At 44.2% G+C, this 11,619-nt stretch overlaps 1 protein-coding gene across 1 annotated transcript in view; it reads left to right on the top strand.

Annotated features, from left to right (window-relative positions):
* Positions 1-226: 226 nt before the first annotated feature.
* The window catches only part of LOC120449482 (zinc finger protein 1), a 28,911-nt gene continuing 17,518 nt past the window's right edge, over positions 227-11,619 (top strand). The window contains exon 1 of the mRNA XM_039631959.1: positions 227-1,092. The gene's annotated coding sequence lies outside the window, so the exon portion shown is untranslated. The remainder of the gene's footprint in view (positions 1,093-11,619) is intronic.

Here is an 11,619-nt window from a genome sequence, read left to right as displayed (position 1 = left end):
ACTGCACGTGCTGCTCTTTCTCGCTCTCTCGCGACTTTATCCGGCGAATGAGAGGCCAACACTCGGCACCAATACACAGATACACCGCTACAAATACGCATACAGTCGCCCGTTTGCCTCGGTGTGGGTGTCTCTCGGTGCGTTGGTATTGGTGCCGCTGGGTATCGCCGCTGAACGAGTGGCGATTCTACTCAGAAGTCAGTTTCTTGCTGGGCAGTGTCGGTTCAGGTTCATCGACGCTCCGCACGCGCTGCCGCGAATTCTTCAGTGCTGTAAATCCAAGACGCTTCTTTTTCGGACCCAAAAAAAAACACAACAAAAATTTATAGAAAATATATCCGAACGTAACGTAATCTTCGTAGTGTACCGCCTGCAGACTCCCCCTCCAACCCGCCGCTCAATAGGACTCCTTCGCTCTCTCCGCGAAGAGAGTTTCAGTGGTTGGTTTGGATAGGCATAGAGGTCTTGGTGGTTGTGGTTCGGTGGTGCCGTCGCTGCTGCCGAAGCTCTGTCGACGACGACGACGACGCCGACGACGACGCCACGTTGGGAAAACCAACCTCTTGCAGTGAAAATCTTTTCGTACGTTTTCGTTATTTGTTATTCGCACGTTGACGCGACGAGACCGCGAAACACGACAGCACGAAGCTGAAGCTGAAGCAGCAGCACTCCAACTGCAACTGCAACTGCAACACTAGCGATCGCGCGTGCAACAACAGCTAATTGAAAATCTACATAGTGGCAAGCCGCAAATAGTATCTAAACGCCTAGCAATATTCGTAAAACTAAACTCGCCAAATCAGTTAAAACCAAGTGAAAAGTGTGTGTCTTACCAGCCCATTAAGTAATATAAATCAATTAAAGCCGCAAAACAAAACACACAATAAGCCAAACACGCAAACGCAGCATAAGCACAAATAATACATACATGAAAAAAAGAAGTGTGATATTTTGATATTAGCAATTAGAGTTTACACAACATAACGCAGCCTACAAAAAGAAATATTTGTTAAATGTGTTTGCCAACCCGAAGGCAAAAGCTACAAATTGGATAATGCTTGGATAATTCCGCTCCTACAAAAAAACTTAAAGGTGAGTTCGCGAGATCGCTCAATTCGCCGACGGCTTAGTCATTTGCACAGCCAAAAAACCAAAAAAATTATAAACTGCCAGCTCAGCTGTGTTGGTCGAAATGTGTCAAAGAGCTGAGCTCCAGTTACGTATAGGATCGGTTTACCATAACACTCAGCGTAATATCAAATCGAGGGGCTATATAGTGAGCAAGTGTGTAGTGGCAGTGGCTGCAATCGATTGCACCCATGAATGATGGACTGATGATGAGTCCATATCAGCACAAGCCCCCTCCAGAGGCATCATCATCCTCATCATCATTATGAACATCCCAATCCCAATCTCATCTCACTCCCATGCCCATTCCATATTGACTCTATCTATATTGACGTCAATCGCCGCAGCAACTTGACATCGCCGATCTGCAGATCGTGTGCCTGGCAAATTGACGCACACAAAAGCGAGTGCGATAGAGCCTGGGTAGATAGATAGTACTAGGACCCTTAGCCCCAGTTCTAGTTCCATTTCCACTTCCAGTTCCACCTTCAGCTCCAGCTCCAGCTCCAGCTCCAGCTGCAGCTCCAGATTCCCACTTCCAGTTTTAGCCAGTCTTGGGGAATTTTAATTGCCCGCGATGGCCAAAAGCAGAGCTGCACACTCCCTCTTTCTCTCTATGTGAACTATGCCAATTGTCTACACCTGAGCTGAAGAACTGGCCGTCTGGCTGACAAATTTGTATGCACGCGCTTCAAAAGTGCAATATTAATTAATTCCAGCAACTCGAGACACGGGCAGCAACCACATCAACTGATCTACTGATCTGTATGCAGCAGAAGCAGCTAGTTGCAAGTTGCTTGTTTGCTAGTTGCAAGTTGCTGGTTGCAAGCTGCTGGCAGTTGCTACTTAGTCGAGGCAATTAAATCGTATGTCATTCATTGGTAATTTATACCATTTACAGACATCTTACAGCCGATCTGCAACAGGGGGAGAGAGGTGGGTTCTTTAAAGGACACTTCTCGGATAATAGCTCCACGATGTTTTACACTTGCCCATTAGCATAGATTACTGCATCTACTGCAGTGCTGCTCCCAAATTCGTTTGCTTTGCTTTTGACCTGTCTGGCAAACGCCAATCTCCAATAGCCAAACGCTTGATCGATCGCTCTAAACCGATTCCGATTTCGATTCCGATGCGATCGGCGATAAATGCAACTTGCCATGAAAAGTGCTGCCTTAAATGGGCATTAGGCTATTGCACATTTCTCAATATGTCGAGTGATTTTTTCTCTGCTCCTCCAACGCGGCTGACTTATACGCACCGCACCTTATATGACGAACGGCGACGTCTGCCGCTGTCCCACTGCATTTGGCATATAAAACAGCCAAACAGCTAAACAGCCGGACAACCACTTGGTGGTTTCCCCTTGGCGGTGGTGCAGTTTGGGGCGAAGGTGGCGAAGGTGTCTCAGGTGGTTCGCTAGTTGGAGCCTCACCCGCACGACGCCATTTCTCGAGCCCCGATGTCAACTGCAATTTGCATTTTCCACACAAAAGTGCTCCACTCGCAGCTCCTGCGCCTCACTTCCCTAGAAAAAAAAGGGGGAAACAGGGGGGAAAAACAGAAGAAAATAACGCCATATACACTGTTTGGTCGACTTAAGGTCCCTGGTTCAGTGGTTAATTTATTTCTGACACAGCCTTAAATTAACAATTTTAATACAAACAACAAAAGAGCGCGCATTGAAATTGAGACGTTGAGTGAAAAAAAATACAGAAAAAATACAAAAATAAAATAAAAACACACACAAAAAATGCACACAATACGGGGGAAAAAAAAACAAAAAAGTTTAAAAAGGAAAAAAGGAAAAAAACATAAAATAAATTTACAGCAAAACAAAAAACAAAAGCGTGTGTTACAGAACAAAGGAGCAGTGAAATGGAAAGAGGAATGTGTAAAGTGAAATAAAATTCTGGCGCGTTAATTAACTTTAAACGATTGAAAACGAATTGATTTGGTGAAGCCATTTGATTTGGATTAGTCGTGCCCGATTCTGAAAATGCCACAGAGGTTGTGGAGGTGGCACCTCCAGCTCAAAGGGGTCAACAAAGCTTTTTGGCCGAGAGTTGCCAAGCCGGGCTTGAAATTAAAATTCAATCATCACGTGTGCGTTAAAAGAGACACACCATCACAGCATCACAATCAGACAGATCATTGGAGATGTTAATTGGAATGCGTTAAACAATAAAACAAAGACTGACATGACTGCCATGTCTGCCACAGTTGCCAACTTAACACCGAGTGACTTAACACCTTTTCGATCTGCGGTTAATGCCGATCCAACATCTTCGACTTCTGATAGGGCCACATCGGTATTGGCCCTGGACATGCCTCGTTATCATGCATTTGATAAACGTTTTGTTTTTCATTAGAGCCTCGCCGCGGAGGAGGAGATATCAAAGATGCGCTCCGATTCGATCACACCCCTTCAATTAGCAGGAAGTTCAACTCCAGTTTCTCGGAACTGAAGACAACCATTCGGTACTTGGTTTATTTCAAGTCTAGCTATTAGGAAATGACCATTCATAATTTAAAATTTGGATATAATATTTGTAGTAATGTTCAGATTGTGGCACACACAGGAAATATAAGAAACATGAAATCATTCTCCTGTATCAATCAGTTCCAAAGAACTTTAATCTAAATTCCCACAACTACAATCCAACCACACTTGCAGGATGGCATTTTCTGACATTACATTTAAAAAAAAACACTTTATATCACCGAACCTTGAAGATTCCCAGACTAACCGCAGTATTATCGGTGGATTTGTTAGTCTGTGGGTTTCTTTCTTTCTGTAGATAGTCGAGTCCCCACCGCGGGCATTTTTGTTTCATATATTTAGTTTTTTTTGGCATATCTGACAAACGCACGCAGTCCTCAATGAAGTGAATTATTTTTTTGGTGGGGCCACCGCCGCAGCACGTACTTGAAAACAACTTTTAATCTCGAGTAGTTTCAATTAACGTCATTGGACTACATAGATCGCTGATTACGGTTTGAATGAGCATTAAATTGTATATGTATGTATATGAATAAGTGCGGAGTGTTTGGCATGAGCTATGACTATTGAAAATATAAACGAAACGAAAACAAAGTTAAAATCGTGAGCGAAGATTGCGCGATTGCGGCCACCCACCGCACATGGTCGTCTGTTATCGGAGGGAAAGGAAAAGCTATATATATATACATCATATACGCACATATAGCCACCCGATCCGGTGGGGCTATCTGTCCTTCGATTTACGTCACTGCTCGCGTCGCAATTCATGAATTTCTCGCCTCGAAATAACGAACCCAATTCTATTTACCGGACGCCCACTTTTGAGTGGGTGGTTGGGTGGTTGGGTGGCTTGGATGTGTGATAAGCAGGCGTTTGATAAGCACTTGGAGTGGTCAGTGGGTGTGGGTGGGATCGAGTTGGGAAATTTACGGGCCATTGCATAAAGCCAACTGATTATTTCTGAGTCAGCCACCAAAAAGACACTAGCAGCGTGCAGATCTTTCGATTGTTGTCGCCGTTTTTTTGTTTTTTTTTTTTGATTAGGCCAACTCATAAACGTGGAAAACCTGTTGCGCGACGGCCAGTTTTCCAGCTGGAAAAATCGCAAAATTTGCAATTCGCTTTAACCTGGGCCAATATTTTCGCCGAGTTTATAAGCGCAAATGTCTGTCACATAAAACTTAATTGTAATGTTTGTTTACGAGCTCCACATGCCCCCAAAAAACCACCCACCCCCAAGCTAATGGCGTTCATAAATCCAGCGAGTATCTCAAATATGAATTGCACTTTAATTTTGAATCTTTTGGATCGCGGCGAGTGCCTAATTTATGTAATACCCCCTGCTGTTTGTCATTTCACTTGGTCGCGGAGGAAAGTTCCTCCAAATTGTTTTAAGTAAGCGACAGCGTTAAGAGGCAACAACAACAAAACAACCAGAAAAAAAAAACCGAATAATAATAATAAAGAAATATCTTCATGCCAACAAATCCATTACACTCAAGTGCGCGACAACAGCAACAGCAAATAAATAAAAATATACGAGTGTGTGCATGTATGTGTTTACGCACGGATGAGTGTGTGTGCGTGTCGAGTTAAAAAAAATTAACCGAAATTTTATTAGTATTTGCGCAAGCGCAAGCCAAAGTCAACCTCAAATATTTGACGACCAGCGTTGACCAAAAGAGCCCGACATTTTCGGGGGCGGGGGCGGGGGGCGGGGGGCGGAGCTGTGGCATCTGCATTCTGGCAGACTCTCTTCTGGCGGGAAGATTTGGACCTGGTCCAGAGCCAAAAACCAGAGAGCCCAGCGCACATGCCAAGCAAAAGGCAATTGGAGTTGACACTTTGGGATTTTCGGTTTTTTCTCATTTTTCCCTCTGACGATGATACCTGGTATTTTTGTGGTGCTTAGTTTATACTTTTTTAACCAGATAAATAAAATATAAATACATAAATTCATTGCTTTATTAGCAAACTGTTCTAAAACTTAGCTGATGAAATAACCAGTTTCACTTTGTGTCATATAAACACTCCATACACCCCCACACACATTTATTGAGAATAACTTTCGGCATTTACTTTTATAAGTAACATTATTTATTGGCCTCTCGGCATTCACAACAATAGATAAGTCGTTACTGACTTTTCAAATAAATGTAGATTTATGGCCATGTTTCTCCTGCTGGCTAGCTACAATCATTTAGGCTGCATATTAAAGTAGATAACTTTTAGCAAAAACAAACGTTTTTGATTTATAGCCAGCATTTAAATATGAAATATCTACCCATTTCGCGCCATAAACTTGTATAAATTTCACACTACAGGGTGTCAAAATGTTCGCACAGCACATTCTTACATGCTTCGCCTTTGTTTTAGCGACTTCTCGGGATCCCTGGGATCCCTAAGATCCCTGGCATCCAAGGGTCCGAATATGATGGACCGCTGGAGCAGCTCATCTCCGCTGAAGCCAAGTCAGCTCTGGTCAGTTTTTGGCCAAGGCTTAGTGGTGATGATGGCGTTGACGTGCCCAGGGGACAGTTTAATTTTCACTAGACATTGCCCACTTAAAAACCATTTTCACTTGAGACGTGACCGCTCGGCCAGATCTTCTTCTTTTGCCCGTCTAATGTTCGGAGTTGGTCTTGGGTTTTTGTTTTTTTCGTTTTTTGGTATTCGCTCTTGGGCCCCGGAGTTTTTAAGCCTTGGTCCGGGGGATCTGTTATTTATGGATCAATATTGACGCAGCAGCCGGGCGGCGGGGCGAGAAATATCTGTAAAATAGCCAGGCAACATTGTAAACAAAGTGTAAGCCGCTTTGTTGTTGCCTCTGGCAACAACGACACCTCCCAAAACCCCCCCATCTCTCTCTCTAGAAAAAGAGTGTCACAAAGGCATTTTTCAAATCCGATTTTTCTACCGATCGAAAACAATGCAAACCCATCGATGACAATCACAATGCGTCTGGCAGGTGGAAAATAAGAAAAAATGCAGGGGGAGTGTCCGCGCTATAACACTCATTTAATCATAAATTTGTCGCGCGATTATTTTTACAGTTTTTCGTCTTTTCTACAAAAATATTAATATATTAAGTATCTGGCGAGTGAGTCCAATAAGTTAAGGTCTCAATGCCTGACTTATGGTTTTAGGCTTCAATCCGATGTCGGTTGAATATGTAAATGGCTTGTTATTATTATGTTTATGCATATTTCCAGCGGCTTTCGTCTAACAAATGTGTTTCTTGTTTGTTTATTTGTTTTCTATTTATTTCTCTGTTTTTCTCTTTTTGTGTTTTATTTTTTTTGCTGATACGCGTGTGCTTAAGTTGGGCTAGTATACATTTCCCCTATTGAATTTTTAAGTGACTCCACTTGACCACAGGAAAAAGGGAAGCCTGTTGAGTTCTGTGAGCTGATTTCCGCTTGCAATTTCGATACGACAACAAAGTGCAGAAAAAGTGAAAAAAAGAGCCCAGAAAGGCAGGAACGCAAAGGGCTGAGGTCTCCAAATTCCAAGGCGTTCTACCTTGCCTGTTCGTATTTTTTTTCGCTGAATTCACTTGGAGAATTTGTGGCAGCAGCAACAAGAGAAATGCATTGCCACAGAAACCACAAGGAATTGTTTCTCACGCTCGCTTCAAACTTCAAGAACGGGAAAGGATCTTGCAGGGAAACGACACCCACGACAGGCGACAGGAGACAGGAGACTAAGGTCCAGAGAACCAGAGATCCAGTGAAGCAGAGATCCAGAGATGGAGATGGAGAATCGGGCAGGGAGACAACCATTCCACTTGACTGAAAGAAATTCCTGAAAGCCGCTTTCCGACCAATAAAGTCTTATTATATACTCATCAATTCAGCAGCAGATAAAAGTCAAAAACTTTGAGATACGCTCACGCTGGATGTCGTCGATGCCGACTAAGGCACAAGTCAGATAAATTATAATTAAAGCAGACGAAGAAAAGGAGAAGACACGCCAGAAGACACATGGACACAACCAGGGGTAGGGGAGGGGGTTTGCTGGGGCTCTGATGTCAGAGCGTATTTAAAATACGAGTAGAACCGCTTGCATTCAAAACGCCGACGACGCCACACGACCCGAAACCCAAAGCTAAAGCCAATCCAAAACCAAAACCAAAAAACCGAAACTCTGGTGCCAAGTCGAAAAGCCAGGCTAAAAACCGACGGTTAAACAAAACAAATAAAGAGCCAAAGAGGCGCAGACGTCGCATAGAATCGGGCTTCAGTCAGCGGCAAGAAAACACCTGTCAAACTGGTCCAAAAGAACAAACTGCGAGGGGCGACAACACAGAAAACAACTGAAACAGAAACTCGGCAAAGAAACTGGGGATAATGACTTGGAAAAGGATGGATCCCAAATCCCATATAGCCTATATGATGACAATGATGATGATCGTGATTTTCAGGCATGGTGCTGCCCCACAAAACGGATATGCAGCATGAAAAGAGGCCCGAAACTGATTAGCCGGTTATTGATTTAATTGAAAAAATTTGAAAAAAACAGCAGAACCTAAAACGGAAGTTATTACGCAAGCTGATTTTATTAGATTAGATGATGCTGCAGATTTTCCCTTTCTTCCAGTCGACTAATTGCAGCCGAAGGTCTTTTCCCAGGCACGAGAAAACTAAGCAGGAAATGTCGGAAAAATGCGGCGAGTGCGGGAAAATCGGGTGTCAATCCAAGGGTGGGGAGGGGTATCAAACTATTTCCCACAAAATCCTTTCAATTAGCAAGCACGCAAAGCCAAAAAAGCCGGGTGCAAGGACAAAGTTTAACAGCTTAACTCAAAGGAGAGCGATACAGATACAGAGATAGTGGCACAATCAAATTACCAAACTAATCGCATGCAAAAGGCGAAACAAGTTAAATGTGTCTATGTGGGGATTACTTTTCAGCTTTTGGGGGAGTGTTTTCCGCTGGCAAGAAAGTGAAGTGAAATGGAAAATGGGAAAAGCAGGGGAACTTGGCGCAGTTAAAGGCGTTATGCAAAACAACTGCAGTGCGTGCGTGTGGCAAAAAAGTTTCGTACAAAAGTGGGGGAGCTAGCTGACGGAGTCATATACATAGAAACGTACATTACACAGGCAGTTGGAAAAGGATACAGAAGGAACTTGGGTCGACAGGCGACAGGAAGTGCGCAAAATGCCACAACTTACGACCGCATTGTGCCTCCAATGTGCTAAGGAGTTCTGCCCTCCTAAGCTATCTCTTTCACGTTTGATTTCCTTGCGTTTTGCTTGTTTCGCTGCATTTACTGTTTGCTGTTTGGCCAACAACTATTAAAGTTGTTGCATGTTTGGAGCTTGTAAACAAGCTTGTCGCTTCGGCCTATAAAGTAACAAAATATTATTAAATTAAAACTGAAAGCACTGGGGAGTGGTAGCGTGAGGCTGAAGGCGTGACTCCACCCACCAAAAACACCAATGCCGCAGCTCTCTGCATTTCAGCATACTACATATATATATATATATATATATGTTTGAATGTATGTATATATGGCAGTATAATTATGGATTGGCCAGGGTATGGCGATGACCACGTCGACTGGTCATTAACTGCCTGATGAGCCAAGAAAAAAGGGGCTGGGGAGTGGCACAGTAGCCAATGCCAAAGTGGCAGGCACTCTTCTCTAGGAGTTACTCGCAGCAACCTGCCCCTGGGCCGCATAAATAATTATTAGCAATTGTCTGCAGGTGCAACAGCAACTAGCAACTTGCAACTTGCGACTGGAAGTGGCAGCGGCAGCGGCAGTAGCAACCTGCTTGGAAGCACTCGAATTGCACTCTGCAATTTGAGCATTTTTCACATTGCCCCGCTGCGGCCGCCAAAAACAAAAGACTCAAGCAACGAACTCGACAGGACCAACAGCTCTCTCATTCATTCTCTGTCTTACTCACTCTCTTTCCATCCTGCACTGCCGCTTAATGGCCCAAATAAGGTCAAGGGGTGGGGGGTGGTGGTGTTGGCTGGCCACCCACAGACACCAACTTCACTGCACCAGGTAGCCAAAAAGACATCAGAAAACCCTTTCGAATGCTGTAAAGCCACTCGAATAAGTTGAGACGCGGCAGCCAGGGGGTTTTGAGGTAGGTAGAAATTATTAACTGACACTTTAATGATGATAATGATGAGGCCCCGTTGACGCTGCCCCTGCAACTGCGTCGGTGGCTAGACATAAAGCCCCTCTTTCCCCTCTCTCCCCCCTTTCCAGACAACCCCCGCCAATGAAGTAAACAGGTATGGTCGAGTGAAAATCTTGGCCAGTTTTGTTGATGCTACATCGGCGTGATTTTTATCAGCTCAACTCGACTGGCGCCAGCTTCATTTTCAGGCAGCCGCTGTCCCTTCGTTTTTTTTGGGGCAGCAGAAGCCACTGCTCCCCCGCCCCCATCCAGTTTAAAAGTAAAGAGTAAAGAATAAATAAATAACAAAATTCGAATGGAAGAGTGCATAAAAGCTATGAATTTTAATTGATTTTTTTTCGCTCTAAACAAAGCTCGGGAATGCCGTAGAAGTTGTAATTCATTTCAGCTTTCGATGCGCTTGTAAAGATTCCCCCTTTTTTTTGCTGTTAACTTATTTTTACCGCTCTGCGTCTGCTGCTGCTGCAGATGAAGCATGAAAATAAGTTTCGAGCTGCAGAGCGCGAAAATGTGGGTCACTTGTGGTAACTTACTGCAGTTTACCAAGGAACAAATAATTTAGTAACAGAATCAAGTGTTGAAAAAGATTTCTTGTATATATGGTTTCTTCAGTCTTTTAACTTGATAAATTACCATGGCTATATTTTGTTCAGTGTACCGCTCTCCTCCCTCTCTCCATTCCACCTTTGTGGCTAATTTTCGAGGCACCCACAATTCGCTGCAGCAGGACTCATTGTCAGTTTGGCGTGGCAGCGTCTGTTTGCAACATGCTTAATGTCATGCAACAACAGCCGCAGCAGAGCATCACCATCAGCAGCAGCAGCAGCAGCAGCAGTAGATGCTGCAACAACAACGCACTGTCACTGTCATGCATCATCATCGTGGCGGAGTTACTCGGAGTCTGCTGTTTGAAAATTATTGCATGTCTCCGGGGCCGGCAAACTGCAACCTGCCAGAGGAGCAGACTGCAAAGGAGACGACTCCCAGTGAGTGATGCGATTATCTGCAAGATTCGCTTATCTACGGTGATCCATCAGACGCAGTCTGCAGTCTGCAGTCTGCAGTCTACAGTCTGCAGTCTACAGCTTGCAGTCTGCAATTCTGCAATTCTGAGATCCTGTCCAGCCTTTTGGCTTTCGTGCAGAAATGCAGATCCACAGAGGAAATGCGTAGCCTGCGCGGGCGTCCGCCTTATAAATTAGAATGTGTACTGTGCGTATGCTCAGGTATCTGGGTATCTGCGTATCTGACGGATACCACTCCGCGTGTGTGCAATATATATATATATATGTGAGTGTGTGTGTTTTTAATTTACTCTTTATGGCCAGGCTCCCACGGTTGAGCGGAGTGAGCAGAACTTGACCACCTGAGATGGAGATGGCCAGCACCCGCTAGCCAGAAGTTGTTGCCAGTCGCTTTTTGCGGTCGCTGCCAGGAAGCTGACTTTGGGCTTGGTTAAAGTAAACCACAGTGGGTTGCCACTTTTTTTTCAGTCTTACTTTTTTCCTTTTTTTTTTTTTGACTTTGATTGAAAGTTGACACAGCCAAGCGTTGAAAACCACATCCGTGGAAGGGGCCTACGCAGCAACAGCAACAGCAGCAGTAACTCTTGCATCTCTATGCAAATGCAATTAGTTTTTGATTAAGTTGTAGGCTGCCAAAAAAGAGAAATAGTGGAGATTCGCCAGAGAGACACTGGCACTGCACCCAAGGTACACTTAAGCGCAGAGCCAAGCGACAGACCGTTAAATTGTTGCAATTACCATTGCGATGTTGCTGCCGTGCCACCGATGCTGCTGCTCATGTTGCTACTGCAACGCCGCCATA

This window comes from Drosophila santomea, chromosome 3L (assembly GCF_016746245.2).
Source record: "Drosophila santomea strain STO CAGO 1482 chromosome 3L, Prin_Dsan_1.1, whole genome shotgun sequence".
Lineage (NCBI taxonomy): Eukaryota > Metazoa > Arthropoda > Insecta > Diptera > Drosophilidae > Drosophila > Drosophila santomea.
The sequence above is the reverse complement of the archived record's forward strand: the minus strand, read 5'-3'. Positions and strand labels throughout refer to the sequence as shown.